Source organism: Protopterus annectens, chromosome 10.part0, assembly GCF_019279795.1.
Source record: "Protopterus annectens isolate FY-2018-M chromosome 10.part0, PAN1.0, whole genome shotgun sequence".
In the NCBI taxonomy this organism is placed as follows: Eukaryota; Metazoa; Chordata; order Ceratodontiformes; family Protopteridae; genus Protopterus; species Protopterus annectens.
The window spans coordinates 577983119-577999016 of NC_056744.1; the positions used below are offsets into that span (position 1 = coordinate 577983119).

At 38.4% G+C, this 15898-nt stretch overlaps 1 non-coding gene across 1 annotated transcript; it reads left to right on the forward strand.

Annotated features, from left to right (window-relative positions):
- The first annotated feature begins 595 nt into the window (after positions 1-595).
- On the forward strand, positions 596-722 carry LOC122814689. Its single transcript, XR_006366888.1, has one exon. It is a non-coding gene; the product is annotated as a U6atac minor spliceosomal RNA (small nuclear RNA).
- The last annotated feature ends 15176 nt before the right edge of the window (positions 723-15898 follow it).

A 15898-nucleotide genomic window follows, 5' to 3' on the forward strand; every position in this document is an offset into this window, starting at 1 on the left:
ACAATGTGAGGGGAGTGAGTGGTGCTACTTGTTTTGTTGGAAATATAGTGTAAATTACTTACTGTGGGTTGCTCCTGATGTCTGTTGTGGCAGGTCAGTCAGTTGCTGCATGGTGCTAATAGTGAGATGGTGGTCAGTCTTGCTGTATGGCTCTTTCCGTAGGTAGGGTGGGAGTTATTGTTGTTAGGGTGCCCAGGTCAAGGAGGTGTGGTTCGTTATTGGGATAGCCACAGGTTTATTGTCATCTGGTTATTCTGTTGCTTTGGGGGAGGCTCATTGGTGGTGGTAATTTTCGTGGGCATGAGGGCTGGTGTCATAGCTTGCTCATGTGTAGTGGGTAGGCAGTCCGTTGAGGTATAACTTGCAGTAGGTGGATGAATGGGAAAATAGTTTCCGGTGCACTAGTCATGGTAGGAGGTTACCTGAGGTTTTATAGCTAGTGCTTCTTTTTGTTGGTGGGGCTAGTGGAATTCCCTGGTGTCAGAGTGTGAGTTGCTGATGGAGAAGCCAGCAATGCATGTTTCTCATCAGTGTAGGGGTTGTGCATGCGCAATACAGCTGCAAAAAAAAAAAAATTTTAAAATAAAATAAAAACTTTTAGTATGAAAGGAGATAAGTTTAGCAATCCCATTGGTAAGGATGGAAGAAGTCTTGGTGGCCTTTACAATGCAGATATGGTTAAGGCATTGCCACTTAATTCGTGGCAGCTACTGGGTGGGGGTGGGGGGGTTCACCATGTGATTCCAACAGAGTCTCTGTGACCATCGCATAGAGACAATGGAAAGTATACACTGGAACACATTAATTTCTAGATGAAGGGCACTCTGTGTGTGTGTGTGTGTGTGTGTGTGTGTGTGTGTGTGTGTGTGTGTGTGTGTGTGTGTGTGTGTGTGTGTGTGTGTTTTTTAAGTAAACTGAAGATAAAGCTGGTTATAGCACAGCTTAACAGATGTACAGGATTAGTACAATTTGTTCTGCATCGGGGAGGGGTTGGGGGGAGCAGATATTACAAGTTACATGGCAGGTTCTGGTAACATTGCAGGCTAGTGAAATTGTGTTTTCACCAGCGGCAACTGCAGACTTTGGGAAAGGGGCGGGGCGTTGTAGGAGACAACCGAATGCTGGGGGAAGGTAAATTAAATCAGACAGAGCTGTATTATGGCAGGTCAATGACTGGGCTTGAGACTTGGTAGAGATGATTCTTATTAAAATTAGGGCGGGAGCTAAGTGGATGATTACATTATTAAATAACTGCTTGAAAGGGATCATGGTCTCAGTTGTGACCATAAGGTTAAGGGATTGTCAGGGCAGATGGTATAGTGGTACAGTTGCTCTGATTGCAACGTGTAATTCCTGGTTTTGTCATTAGGCAGGTGTGGTAATTTTGTCTGCTGTTATTAGTTTTATTCGAGGGGCTGGCAGTAGTGTTTAGGTTTACTATTCCTGGATTTAAAGTGATGTTATTGATTAGCTCTATTACTGCTTTATTTATTGCCTGCTTTAAAATCTTTATTCTCTTTTCTTTAGGGTGAGTGGCGATCATGGCAAAAACACTGAGACAGAAGTGGGCGAGTATTGTGGCAGAAGCTGAAGACCTATTTTGAGAGATTCCTCATGGGGTTCCAACAGTGAGTACACAGGGTCTGAATACTCGAAGAAAGCGGCAGATGGATACTGGAACTCGGACATCGAGAGTTAAGAGAGCCAGGCAGACAGCAATGGAAGAGAGTACAGTGGAGGCTGAGATGCCAGTGGCAGCTCCATCATCTTTGGCAGGTAATCATTCACCAGGTTTGGGGGGACAGAGGTGGGAGGTGCAGTTATGGGGAGTGAGGCAGGGTTGAGTGGGAGTGTTCAAGGTGCTGCATCGGGAAGGGGTTTGGAGGCTCTAGCTGATTGTGATTGGGGTTTTGATAATATGCTTCATTGTTAGAGGAAGATTTGGGGTCTAGCTTACATGAGGTAGGGTCAGAGTTTGGGTCACGGCTGGGGGATTGGTTGGCAATGCAGGCATTACGACAGGAGGGAGCACCAATTTTATTGACTCCTCGCATATCGCTGGTAGTGAAAGAGAAGATTTGGAAAGGGGAATTTATTGATAGTTTTGATTTGATTGATATGGATGTGGTTCAATGTTTGACGGAAGTGGAGTTGGTTAATGGGGAGGACCTTTTGGCGGCACTGGCGGCTATAGGTCACAAGCGGGTGGGTAGGTTCCGGCCTAGGTCATGGGATAATTGGGTTCTGTGTTTTATATACTACATGGCAGTGTGTTTGGAGAGGGATACTTTCATTGGCCCTTCTGCTCTTGGCCTATTTTTTTACTATAAGGGAGGCTCAGAGGTTACAACCTGGTAATGCATGGTTTTGGTATGACTAGAAGTTTCATAAATGAAAGGCAGTTGACAAATCTATGCATTGGGAATTCAGAGAATCAGATATTTGGCTTTCTACCTTGATGGACACTGTTGGACTGGGTAATAGGGTGCCTCAGCCAGCTGAAGGGGGTGCCAGGGTATGTTGGGCGTTTAATGCAGGGAGGTGTTCATGGGTAGGTTGCAGATTTTCTCATGCTTGTTCTAAGTGTATGGGGGTGCATCCAGCTACACAATATGGTGGGGGTCAGTTTGGTGGTCAGGCATCTTATTTCATAGGTCCAAGTGGTTGGGGTAGTCCTTGCATGGCGATGCAAGGAGTATATGGCCGGGCTATTTTTTGGGACCACCGGGGTTTCGTGGAGGTAGGGGGTGATCAGCAGACCCATTCGCCTATTAAGGTTCAGGTTTGAAGGACTTGCTGGCACATTATCCACTGCCGGCTGTAGCTGGGGAATTAGTTGAGGGTTTTTCTGGGGGGTTTTGATTAAGTCTACGTTGGTGGGTGACGGTATGGTGGGAAAAAATTTGAAGTCTGTGAGAGGGAGGGAGAATGTTTTACAAGATTTGATTGAGAAGGAATGTCAGGCAGGGAGATTGTTGGGCCATTTTGATTGGCCCCCTTTTCCTGAATTTAAAGTATCACCACTAGGGCTGGTTCCTAAGAAGAAGCATGTTGAGTTTCATTTAATCCATCATTTATCATACCCTGAAGGCAAGTCTGTTAATGATTTCATCCCCGGTGAGAAGGTTAAAGTGACATACTTGTCCTTCGACGATGTGGTCTGAATCATTAGGAGTTTTGAGGATCCTTGGCTGGTTAAAGTAGATATTGAGTCGGCTTTTCACTTGTTGCCGGTACGGAAGGAGGTTTGGCCTTTATTGGACATGGTGGTGGATGATGTTTTTTTATTTTGACACTGCCATGCCCATGGGATGTGCAGTGGCATCTTCTACTTTTGAGAAGTTTAGCCCAGCACTGCACTGGGTATGGCAGTGTAGGGTAGATGAGCAGCAAGCAGTTCACTATCTAGATGATTTTTTGTTGGTGGGTGAAGGTAGAGAAGGGGCACAAGTGGCTATGCAGGAGTTTTTGGGGATGTGTGAGGCATTGGGAGTACCACTGGCAAGTTGGAAGGTCCTGCAAATGTGTTGGATTTTCTGGGTTTGACAGTGGATGCAAGACAGGGTTTGTTTTGTTTGTCAAAGGACAAGGTGCTTCAGCTGCAGGGGAAAGTCAGTTAGGTAAAGTCCAAGACTAAGGTTTGGGTAAGGGATGTGATGGAATTGTTGGGACTGATGAAATTTGCTTGCAGGTGCATCCTGGATGGATGTTTTGCCGTTTTTTTGGCTTTTCTCTTAAAAGGGGGGAAGAGTAAGCACCACAGAGTTAGGGTTAGCAAGTTAGTTCAGAAGGACCTAGCTTTGTGGATGGAGTTTTTACATCAGTGTAATGGGATCTCATTCTGGCAGTTGGATTGGGTAGAGCAGGTGACCTGCAGTTGTTTACAGACACAGCTGGGGGTTTGGGTATGGGAGCTTACTTTGCGGGGCAATGGTTTTTGGTGCCATGGCCTGCTCATTGGTCATTGGTCTGAGGACTGGAAACAGGATGTTCCCTTTTTGGAGCTGATGTCAATTTTGGCGACTTCTGTAGTATGGCAGGATCGGCTGGCGGGAAGGAGGGTGGTGTTTCATTCAGACAATATTGCAGTGGTGAGAGTATTGCAGGCTAAAACAGCTAAATCCCCTCATTTGTTATTGGTTCTTTGTAAACTTGTTTTGCAAAGTTTGCTGATTAACTTTTCATTTACAGGGTCGCATGTGTCTAAGAATGAGATAGCTGATAGTTTGTCTCTTTTTCAGTTTTACAGATTTTGGCAGGTGGCTCCAGCAGCAGCGTTCCAGATGAGATTTGGCAGATTAGCCAGTAGTAGTTGGCAGGTTGGTGCAACAGTCTTGGGCTGTATCTATGAGGAGAGCTTATGGTAGGGCATTGTCTGATTTTGACAGTTTTCTGAGGCAGTTACTGGATGACGAGTGTGAGTGGTTGTAGAGTTTGTTGTTGCGTTATTTACCTTTGTTGAGGGAGTAGGGTAAGGGAGTTCATACAGTGATGGTGGCATTGGCAGCTATTGGATCATTTACTCGGTTGACTAGATTAGAGGTTTGTACTAGGTCATGGTTGGTGAGCCAAGTATTGAAAGTTTGGGGTAGAGTTGAAGGTCCTGCTAGGCATAGGAGATGGCAGTTGACGAAGGGGATTTTAAGAATGTTGTTAAAGGGTTTAGGTAGAGTGTGTGGATATTTAGAGGAGTATGCACTGTGGAGTACTTCAAGTGTATGGATGTATTGTGGGGCATTTTGGGTTTCTGAGTTGTTGGGTTCCTTGGTGTAGGATGATATGTTGATATTGGAAAAACCACAAACCAAACTGCAAATGAAGACAACCAGCCAGTAATTCCACCAATATTTAATAAAAACACAGCTCTAACGTCTCGGCTCTCCACTCAAGCCTTCAAGGAGTAAAACATTTTTACTCCTTGAAGGCTTGAGTGGAGAGCCGAGACATTAGAGCTGTGTTTTTATTAAATATTGGTGGAATTACTGGCTGGTTGTCTTCGTTTGATATGTTGATATTGCCTAAGGTGGTGTATATTAGGCTGAGGTCTTCGAAGACTGATCAGGAAGGGAGGGGGTCCTCGATAGTTTTGAAAGAGGTTGAGTAAAGCTGGAGGTGTCCTATGGTGTGGGGTAAGAGATTGTGGGTAGCAAAAAGGGATAAAGTTCAAGTGTTAGTTTTTACATCATTAGGTGGTAGAGGGTTAACAGGTGATCAATTGAAATTGATTATGAGGAGGGCTCTTAGTAGTGTTGGCTTAGAAGGGGATATGTTTTCTTCCTATTCTTTTAGGATGGGCAGGGCATCGGATTTAGCAAAGGGAGGAATCTTGATTGAAGTTATCAAGAGGGTGGGATGGTGGTCTTCCAATGGCTTTTTGACTTATATTAAGTAGTTTGTTGAGAGTTTCATTTTAAAGTTTTTTTTTTTTTTTTTTTTTTTTTTTTTTTAGTTACATGAGAGAAGGATCATCATCTTTCACATACTGGGCAGCTAGGCATGTGATGATTAGATGTAATGGAATGAATTTGAGTCTGGATCGTTTTGGACTGAAGGTCACCTGGCATGGTGTAGAAGGTTGATGTGCAGCCAGATATTGCAGGTATTTACTATGTTGCAGGGTCAATGGGGATTGCCACAGGTCTTGTTGATCCATTTAGGGGGGGAATGATTTGGGTAGAATTCTGAAAAGGCAGTTGGTTTATCATATTTGTGAGGACATGTCAGCATTGAGAAGGCTTTATCCATCAGTGGTTTTGATTTGGTCTGAGAATATTCCCAATTTAGTTTGGAGGGAGGCAAAAAATTTGTCTGTGTTGGAGAGGGCTTGGAAGTATGTTAATTTTACATTGTCAAAATATTTGGAAGAAATGGGGGTGCATATTATATGCAATGGGGAGTTTGAGAGCAGAGATCCCATGTAGTACAGGTTGGATGGAGTTCATCTCAGTGAATTTGATCTGGATTTGTTTAACCTTAATTTGGGATTGATGATGGAGGATTTAGTGAAACAGGGTATTGTGTGAGGGGGAACAGCCCTTTCAGGCTGGTGGGTGGAGAAGAGTGACAGGCTTGTCCCTCTTCTGTTCCCCTCAGCAGGATAATTGGAATTTGAGGTGGTGAAATTTGATGATGAAAGATGTATGGAAGGGTTGAATTGCTGATATGCTTTGGTGAGAGTGGATGCTGCCTTTGTGATTACAATGATAAGTAAGCAAGTGGGGGATGCTGCTTATCTAAGGGTGAGTGGGAACACTGCCCTTATGTTTATTTATCTTACTTCAATGAGTTGAGTTTGTGTGTTTCAATAAAGCTTTTATGTTTACTATTTCATTATTCATTACAATAAAGGTCATCAAAAGTCTGTGGGTGTCTGTGTAGTTTTTAATAGGACTGTGGCAAGTATTGAGAGTTGAAGGATTTTGGTTGGTAGTTGGGGGTAGAATTGTAAGTGGAATTAGAATTTGTACAAGAGTTAAAGCCCATAACTAATTTAGCTAGGCTATCAATGAAATGGATAGTTAACATATTGGTCACTTCAGTTGGTGTCTTGTCTGTGTTTGGGTGGGGGTCTTGTGTCAAAACAGGGGTGAGAAGTGATGTGATGTGATGGTTTTCCAAAACAATTTTGCGTTGTCTTTATGGTTGGTTAGTTGCTGTGAAAAGTAACTTTTCTTACCAGCAATGACTGATTTTTGCTTTATTATGTAGTTGCCTGTAGTTTTGGAGATTTGCATCAGCTCTATTTTTTATCCAATCTTTCCATGCTCTGTCTCTGATTTGTAGCAATTGCTTGGTGGATTTGGTTAGCCAAGGAGCATGATTAGCCTTAATTATTTTTGTTCTAAGTGGTGCTAAGTTGTTGAGGGTATCTAAGAACAACTTATTGAAATAGCTGACAGCATCATCTTGTGGTAGTTTTTAATATAGACCAGTTGAGTGATTTTAATACATCATGAAACTGATTTTGACTAAACTTTGCTGGGTTGCTGGATGTTTTGTAGGTATGGGTTTTTGGGTTTTGGGGGGGGGGTGTTTCTATAAATATATGCTGGCAGGAGGTCACTTATTGTATTGGGAAGTGTCTTGGCATTAGAGCACTTGTTGTGGTAAGAGAAAAGGATCCAGTCAAGGGCAGAACTTAAATGTTCTAGTGGGAGAGGTGATGAATTGAGTAAAGGCACAGAGATTAATGCTCTTTGTTGGTGCATCTTTTGATAGGCTTATCCAGTTATTATTGACATCTCCCATGATTACTGTTTCACTACAGATGTTCTTGGACATCCATGACAGAAAGTCTTCCAATATATGGATGTTCTGGCCTGGGGATATATACACCACTGCCATACAGAGTTATTTAGTATTATTAATTTTTAGTGATGTAATGTGAATTTCAGCATTGCTGAAGATGGGATTGATTTAGGGAGATGTAGTAATATATAGGTATTACAATAAATTAATGGTTTAATCTTTAACAACCTTAAAACCTACTGGTGTTTGATAATCTTGATTATTGGAGCCCCATAATTATTCAGTAAAAACTAAGGTTTTGCAAAAAAATTTCTGAATATGAAAGTGGATTAGCATATGGCATTTAAACGTATTGCTATGAAAATGTTCTTTTCTATATCAGGGACGTATAATCTAGTCACTAAATTAATCAATTATTTCATAATGACAAGATGGTCACTCTGCCCATGGACAGAGCAAATATAAAAGGTAAATGTTTTGAGGCAACTAAAAATGTTATGAATAGGACATTAATTTTAGCAACAGGGACAATAAGTTTTCCTTGCTAGCTGATGTAAGAGCAGAAATATGATAAATGTTTCAAAGATTCAAATCCACAGCCTAAGAAGGCCAGTTAAGGGATTGCTTTAATTTAGAACCTGTTGCATATAACAGTTTTAAATCACATGTATAATGAATATGTAAATATTAATAAACTATTTGCATACCTAATATCTATAGGGAGAATATTCCATTATCTACTGATACTAAAATGGAAAAACAAAGGCATCAATTTTGAAATGGCACTAGATAAGTGAACTTATAAATTATTATTCCTAATATTTTAACCATGATTTACAAAACCAACTCTCAACATTGCATAAAATGCTTCATCCTTAGTGCACTTCTATGATAAAATAAAATCAGCCCTTAAAGCCTATAAGATATTGAATACGGTGACAAGTTTTCAAGTGTCTTTACATATGATACAGATTCATATTCAACTATATATTTGGTAAATGTATTTTGGACATGCTTAAGCTTATCCAGCTATGAGATCACGACCACATAAAAAGAAACAAAATATTCTATCATGGGGTGAACACTGGCAGAAAATAACTTAACCATAACAACCTTAGCCCTAGAAGTAAAAGTCCTAAAAATATTGTTTATTAGTCCATAACATTCCCTGACAATGCAATTCACACAGGAGTCAAAAGATGAATCAGCAATTGCACCTAAATCCTTAATTTGGTTATTTGAGAAAAATAGAGTTCCAAACCATATAAAACCAATAAAAAAACAATATGGAAGATAAGGGTTAAAAACTTCATTAGTAGCACATTTTTGTCTAAATGACTTCTTCAGAAAAACAATTACTACAGAAAATGAGACATTTTTATAATACCCATTAACCGGTAAAAATAAATGTACAATAGTTAGTCTATTGTAACTTTATTTCTATTGGTTAATGGGTTTTATAAAATGTCTCCTTTTTTGAAGTAATTGTTTTTCTGAAGAAGTCTTTTAGATGAAAGTGTGTTATTAAAGAAGTTTCTAAAGCTTATCTTCCATATTGTTTTTATTGGTTTTATGTGGTTTGGTGTTGAATTTCATACCACTTGTCATTCAGTCTTGCTGATTGCTTAAAAAACTGAGTTATCAAAGGCATATGAATAATAATTGTTAGTAACACCAACGTGCAGAACTGAATATTTGTCATTGTTAATTTCCATACCCTTTTTCTGAACTCATGTGGTTAACTTATCTAGATAATTTTGCACACAATGCTTATCTACTGTATTCATTATTTTACCTCCACCTGTTAAATTATTAGCAAATTTACTCAAACAAATTAGTTTAACTGTTGATAGTTACTCATAAGTAACCCAAATAAAAGAGGTTCAAAAACTGATCATTAACTTTGTTTTGTTTGGGTTTAGGATGAGTTGAAGTTCTTTTAAGTAATTGCCAATATCTAGAAATAATTCTTGCAGTTTATCCTTGAGTTCTTTAATTAAAGTTTTTTGAAACAAATAAACCAAACAACAGTGAAGTCACTTTTACTTCTGAAAAATAGCCATTAAATCCTTCTGGCCCAACTGCTGAGTTCTTTTTTCATACAAGCTAAATATAATTTTATATACTCTACCATAAACTGAGGATAATTATCTGCTTATTTTGTGGAAAATAAGAGTGTATAACATTTATAGCACATCTACCAAAAAAAAAAAAAAAAAAAAAAATTGGCCAAAAGTACCAAAACTGAGGCATCAAGCAAACCATAGCCTCATAGCTAAATCCTTTTTATTATTCAATATCAGAATCAGAATCACATTTAATGGCAAAGTATGCACATATATAAGGAATTTGACTCCGGTTTCAGTGACTTTCCAAGTATTAATTACATAAATGACATACATACAACTATTAAGAACAAGACAAACGACATACATGCAACTATTAAGAACAAGACCAACAAAAAATGTAAATATACATATACATACAAGATGAAAAGTGCAACTCAGTGGAAGAAATACTGAAATAAGCTCTGAAAGAAGCTAGTGCTAACAATTTGTAAACACTACTAGAGAATCCTTGGAAGCTTGAGAAAATGAATGCCCTAGCCTAATAAGTTCAGTTAACCATTTACGAACTTGATTGCCTGTGTAAAAAACTGTTCTTATATCTGCTTGTTTTGGTGTGTATTAATCTATAATGCCTGGCCAATGACAATAGATCAGAAAGATGCTGGCCTGTATGTGAGGGATTGGTGATGATTTTTCCCTGCCCTTTTCATGACTCTGAAATAGTACGGGTCCTGTAAGGAGGGAAAACTAACACCAATGATATTTTCAGCAGACCTGACTATTTAATGTAACCTATTTTTGTCATGATTAGGCAAAGATCCAAACCACACTGTTATGGATGAGCTGAGAAAAGACTCAATGACTGCTGTATAGAACTGAATAAACAGTTTCTATGGGAGGTTGAACTTCCTCAGTTATTGCAGAAAGTATATTTGCTGTTGTTCCTTTTTTATGTTGGACCCTACATTGGTCTCTCACTTCAAGTTCAGGAGATTATTGATCCCCAAAACTTAAGGATTCCACAACTGACACAGCAGTATTAAATATAAAGGGGGAAGAATATTGTAGTACCACTCCTAAAGTCTATTGTCATCTCCACAGTTTTAAGAGTGTTCAGCTCCAGATTATTCTGACTGCACCAAAGGGACAGCTGCTCAACCTCCCATCTGTATACAGACTCATCACATTCATGATGAGCCTGATGATAGTTGTATTGTCCGTATATTTAATAAGTTTGACAGAGAGGATCTTAGAGGTGCAGTCATTAGTGTAGAGAGAAAATAACAGTGGAGAGAGCACACAGCCCTGGAGGGCACCTGTATTGATTGTGTAATAGCTAGATGTAAATTTCCCCAGTTTCACCTGTTGGTTACTGGTCTATATTATAACAATGAATGATCAGATGATCGAACATTGTTATATCGACCCCTAAATCTTGAATTCTCAAAACAGCGAACAACCAGAACAGCATTTTTTTTCCCCAGGTAAAAAAAATTGCTGTTCCCTAAAAAAAGAACAAAACAAAAAAAAACCACTAAACACTAAATTAAGTGGGGGGCTGAGCCCCACACACCACCCTACTAAAATATACCAACTCCAAGATCGCATTACAGTGAAAGAAACGGCACAACCCAGATGGACAGCCCAGCGATTTCTCTCCCTGGGAAAAAATTTGCTGTTCCGGCCGTTAGTGTTCAAACTAACAGCATTCGATCATCTGATCATTCGCTGAACTAAAGTCAACCCGTTTCATATTAGTTAGAAAATTGATGATCCAGTGACAGGCAGACACAGGAATAGAAAGCTGGGAGAGTTTCAAGTGAAGAAGTTCTGGAATTATTGTATTAAATGCAGAGCTAAAGCCCCACTAAACAGAATCCTTGCATATGTTCTCGAGTTGTCAAGATGTTACAAGAAATAGTGCAGGCCCATATTAACTCCATCATTCATTGACTGGTTCTCTCGATAAGCAAACTGAAGGGGTTCAACAAATGAGCTGTAATATCCTTCAAGTGAGCTAACACCAGCCTCTCAAGAGTCTTCAAGCCCACCAATGCCAAAACAACAGGCCTGTAGTCATTCAGTCCTGTTAAACTGGATATTTTTAGGCACTGGAATGATTATGGCTTGTTTGAAACATAAGGGAACTTCACACAGCTCTAATGATTTCTTAAAAATCTGAGTAAAAACAGGAGCCAGTTATCAGCACAGGTTTTTATACTTTTATCATATACTGGTAGTCAGCTTTGTTTTATAAGCACTCCTATGTTTGTTAACAAGTCCTATAAAATATTTCTTATAGGTGTTATAAACAGACTTATTTGTCATGGTTGGATGAGCCCTAAAGTACCTAAACAGTTTCCTTTTTTTTTTTTTTTACCTGTCTGATTCAGGTTTTCTGCTCCACTAGGGAGATCTAACATACCCAATTCCTGCAGAAATACATGTTGGAACAAAACTGCCAAACAGAATGTCTATTTGACTATAAAAAAATCCCAGTTTTCACAAATAGTTTTACCTTTAATCTCAGAATCCTAATCCATTGTAATATTTAAGTTGTAATAACTGCAAAGTTGGATCTGTAGAAATTTTAAGCTACACTCATTCATTAACCTTTGGTAAATTAGAATCCATAATTTCAAAAAGGACACACAAATGGTCTGAGTACCCCAATTTTGATAATGTCCTATACTATTTAGTTTTGATTTTTATTAGGAAGCCAGACTACATCTGGTACCTTACTACCACTAGCATTCTCAGTTATAATATGCAAGTATTCCCAAGAGATACCCTTGCTCAAGATCTTATTTTACAGTTTAATGAGCATTTAAGTCACTGGCAATTATATCAAAGTTCTTCTCACAACAGTTATTTGTTGACTCAACACAATATCAAGTTCATTAGGTAAATTTAGTGAACAATTAAAAAGGGCCGCATTTTTACTTCCACTTTCATTGGTTAATTTCACAGTCCTAAATTCTGACTTGTCACTTTAAACTAATACAGAAAAAAAACTTGGCAGAAATATGAATGGATACTCTTCTCTCTCTCCCTCTCTCTCTCCTGTTCTTAAGTTTATAAGTGTAATGTCCACTAAAACCTCGGACATTGAGTGTGGTATTATTACTACTATTAAATCATTTTTCAGTTACAGATAGAATGACAAAAGAATAATTTGCTAAATAAGTTTCCAAGTTAGATAATTTATTGTTGACTACATGTAATAATTAACATTTTAAAAGAGCTTTTTCAATTCACATTAATTACATCCTCTATTCCAAACAAGTTTTAATCACTTTGGTAAAATAAGTAGACAATGCATGATTTCCCACAACTCAAATGCAAAACAAGCATTAGTAAAATAACCAAAGTTGCTGCTGAATTTTTTCCAAAGTTTAACTGATTTCACACAATTCTTCAGGGATTCTCTTCTTATAAAACTGCTAAATGTTCTCAATTTTTAAGTGCATTTCACTCCTAAATCTAGGAGCTGGAAAAATTCCTCCCTCCTCAAAAAAAAACTTAAATCCTTAGATTTACTTAACATAAATATGTTTATCAAAAACCCTTACATAAAAACACCTGTGCAACAAGCAGGTTATTCAACAAATGAATAAAGAAGTCAGTACATTAACTCAAACATGTAACCCACAGTTTTCAGAAAAATTTAACTAATTACGTCATTAGACCCACTTGCAACAATACTTGTATCATATTGCAAGTCTCTGTTACATAGTTTTCTTATACTATCCCTTATAAAAAAAGTCAAAGTCAAAAAAATCAAACTGAACTTTATTGTCATTCACAACAGTGCAACTGAATGAAATTGTGTTACTTTGAACTCAATGTGCATACAACAAATACTGATATTAATACAAAAATAATACATATACTAAAGCTAATCGAACAATAGCAGTAAGACATTTATGCAGTGCATTAACAAGTACAATGACATGCACCAAGACTATTCCACTTACATGTCTTCATCAGTACCCAAAATATTGCACAGATCAAAATCAAACAGAAGATTTCAAATTGCACAGAATTATAACATGGCATATTGCACACAATGTTAACTTGCCATTGTTAGTATTGCACATAAGGTATAAGAGTATACTTTCATAGTGTTATTGCATATGTCTGTGAATTACTTCAGCCTTGTAACTCCAGACCTCCATAACTAGCATGGTGTATGTTATTACTGGAGTTCAGAAGTCTGATGGCTTGTGGAAAAAAGCTTCTATTAAATCTAGTGGTTTTGCAACATAAGCTACATTATCTCCTGCCCGAAGACAAACATGAAGACTGCCATGGGCAGGGTGAGCGCAGTCTTTGACTATTTTCATGGCTCTGCTGAGACACAAAGCAGAGTACAAGTCCTGGGTAGATGGGAGTGTGGACCTGATAATTCTGTCCACAATTTTCACCACCCTCTGGAGAGATTTGCAATCTGAAACTGCAGTTTCCATACTACACTGAGACATTACTAGTCAAGATGGTATCCATGACACCCCTGTAGAAGGTTGTGAGAACTGAAGGTGGTAGTTATAGCAAATGATGTATAGTCACTCAAACTATGCACTGTTATCTGCTGTCTTGGAACCCTGGAGAGAATATTCTTAACACCACTTAACAAAGACTCTCCTATAATTAGGGTTTGCTTTTCTCAATACAGAAGTGTTTGTACATAAATTACCACCAGGATCATTTGAAGGTACCTTACCAGGTGTGCTGTTTGGCTGATGGAATTACCACAAAGATGCCTCCTACATTTATTCTTCTATAGTAAATGAAAAGCATCTATATTACAAGATCGAATGCTTAGGTGATCGAACACCTAAACATCGAGGTTGTAATATCGAACCCAAAGATGTCGAACGGGGCAGGAAAACACGTTGGTTGGCCACAAAAATAAAACAAAAAACTTTACACTCAAACTAAGTGGGGGGCTTCACCCTCACACCCCCGATGTGGGTGGCTGTGCCCCCAAATAAATATACCAATTCAAAGATCAATCTAAAGTAGACAAAACAGCAAAATCCAGTGAACGGCCAAGGGAAATCGTTCCCTGTGTTAAATCGGCCATTCACTGTTTTTTGCTTTTGATATCACAAGTGGGGGCTCTGCCCCCCACACCCTCCCAACTAAATATACAAACTCTGAGATAGCTCTACAGTAGACAAAACAGCAAAATCCAGTGAACGGCCAAGGGAAATCTTTCCCTGTGTTAAATTGGCCGTTCAATGTTTTTTGCTTTCAATATTACAAGTTCGATCTTTAGGTGTTCAATCACCTAAGCATTCGATTTTGTAATATAGACCCAATGAAAATTATCCAACTCATCTTCCTCACACAAGGGGCATGTGTTATTTCGGTTAACCTTGCAAGCATTACTTCCATTTGAAAATGCAGTCATATCATCAAACACCTTACTTAGAACAAATGGCTCATTATTAACTAAATTCAGCTCCATACACTGTTCATCATAAGAGCTGCAGGGTTTTACTGTATCGCACTCCGTTCCTGTAGCCTGAGTGCCAGTATCTAACAGCCAAGAACTTATGACCATAAGTCCAGAATCAGCCTGAATAGAGATATGGGTAATATTATTACAACAGTTGTTAAAAGTGTTGGTAACATTATTTCTTAAAATATTAACAAAAGGAAAAAGATTTTCAGAGTTTAAATTATCACTCCTACTCTCACCACCTACACTAGTCTAATCTATCGAACAATCATTGCATTTGATACCACCATCTGTAAACTCTAATCAGTTTTTACCATACATACTACTATTACTGCATTTAACTAAGTATCCCCTAGAAACAAGTTCATTTAGACAAAACACATCCATCAAGTCCATTTGCCTAACAAAACAATAATACAAAATAAACCTAATAAATTACTTGGTTATAAATTGTAAAGCAGTAACATTTACTGCCCTACACTGCTCAACAGCTCTAACAGGGAAAGATACAAAAATGTATCTTTGTATCTTTGAGTCAATAAGAGATGCTAGACTTGTCTGCTCATGAGCAGAAAAGTTATAGAGAAGCAAAGAGACCCAGGTAGAGTGACACACCCCCTACACCTGTTTCACCTTCAGTGCTGTAAGCTTCTTCATCTGTGTCCTTAAAAGGACATCCAGAGAAGAGTTCACAATGTACCAAGCACTGCCAAACAAATACAGGAAAAATTCAAAGCACACCGTTCACCTACAAACAAATACAAATAATGTCTGCTCATAAGCAGAGCAGTTATAATGCAGCAAACAGCTCCAGATAAGAAGACATGCCCCCCTATTTTACAGCACATACATTCAGTACTGTAATTTAGTACAAATAAGAAAGACAAAATGAGAAATATGGAAGCTGGTACAGCTATCATCTCTTAATGAATGGCTATGTACCTGATGGTATTACAGTACCACTGCATAACGGCAATGTCCAACTTCTAATATGCATTCAGTGCCCCATTAATTTAACCATTATCTGAAAAAGCTATAAAAATTGTGCTTAATATTTTTCATTTGAATGTTGTTGATCATTGAGACATATATCAACATGGGTTCATATGTAATA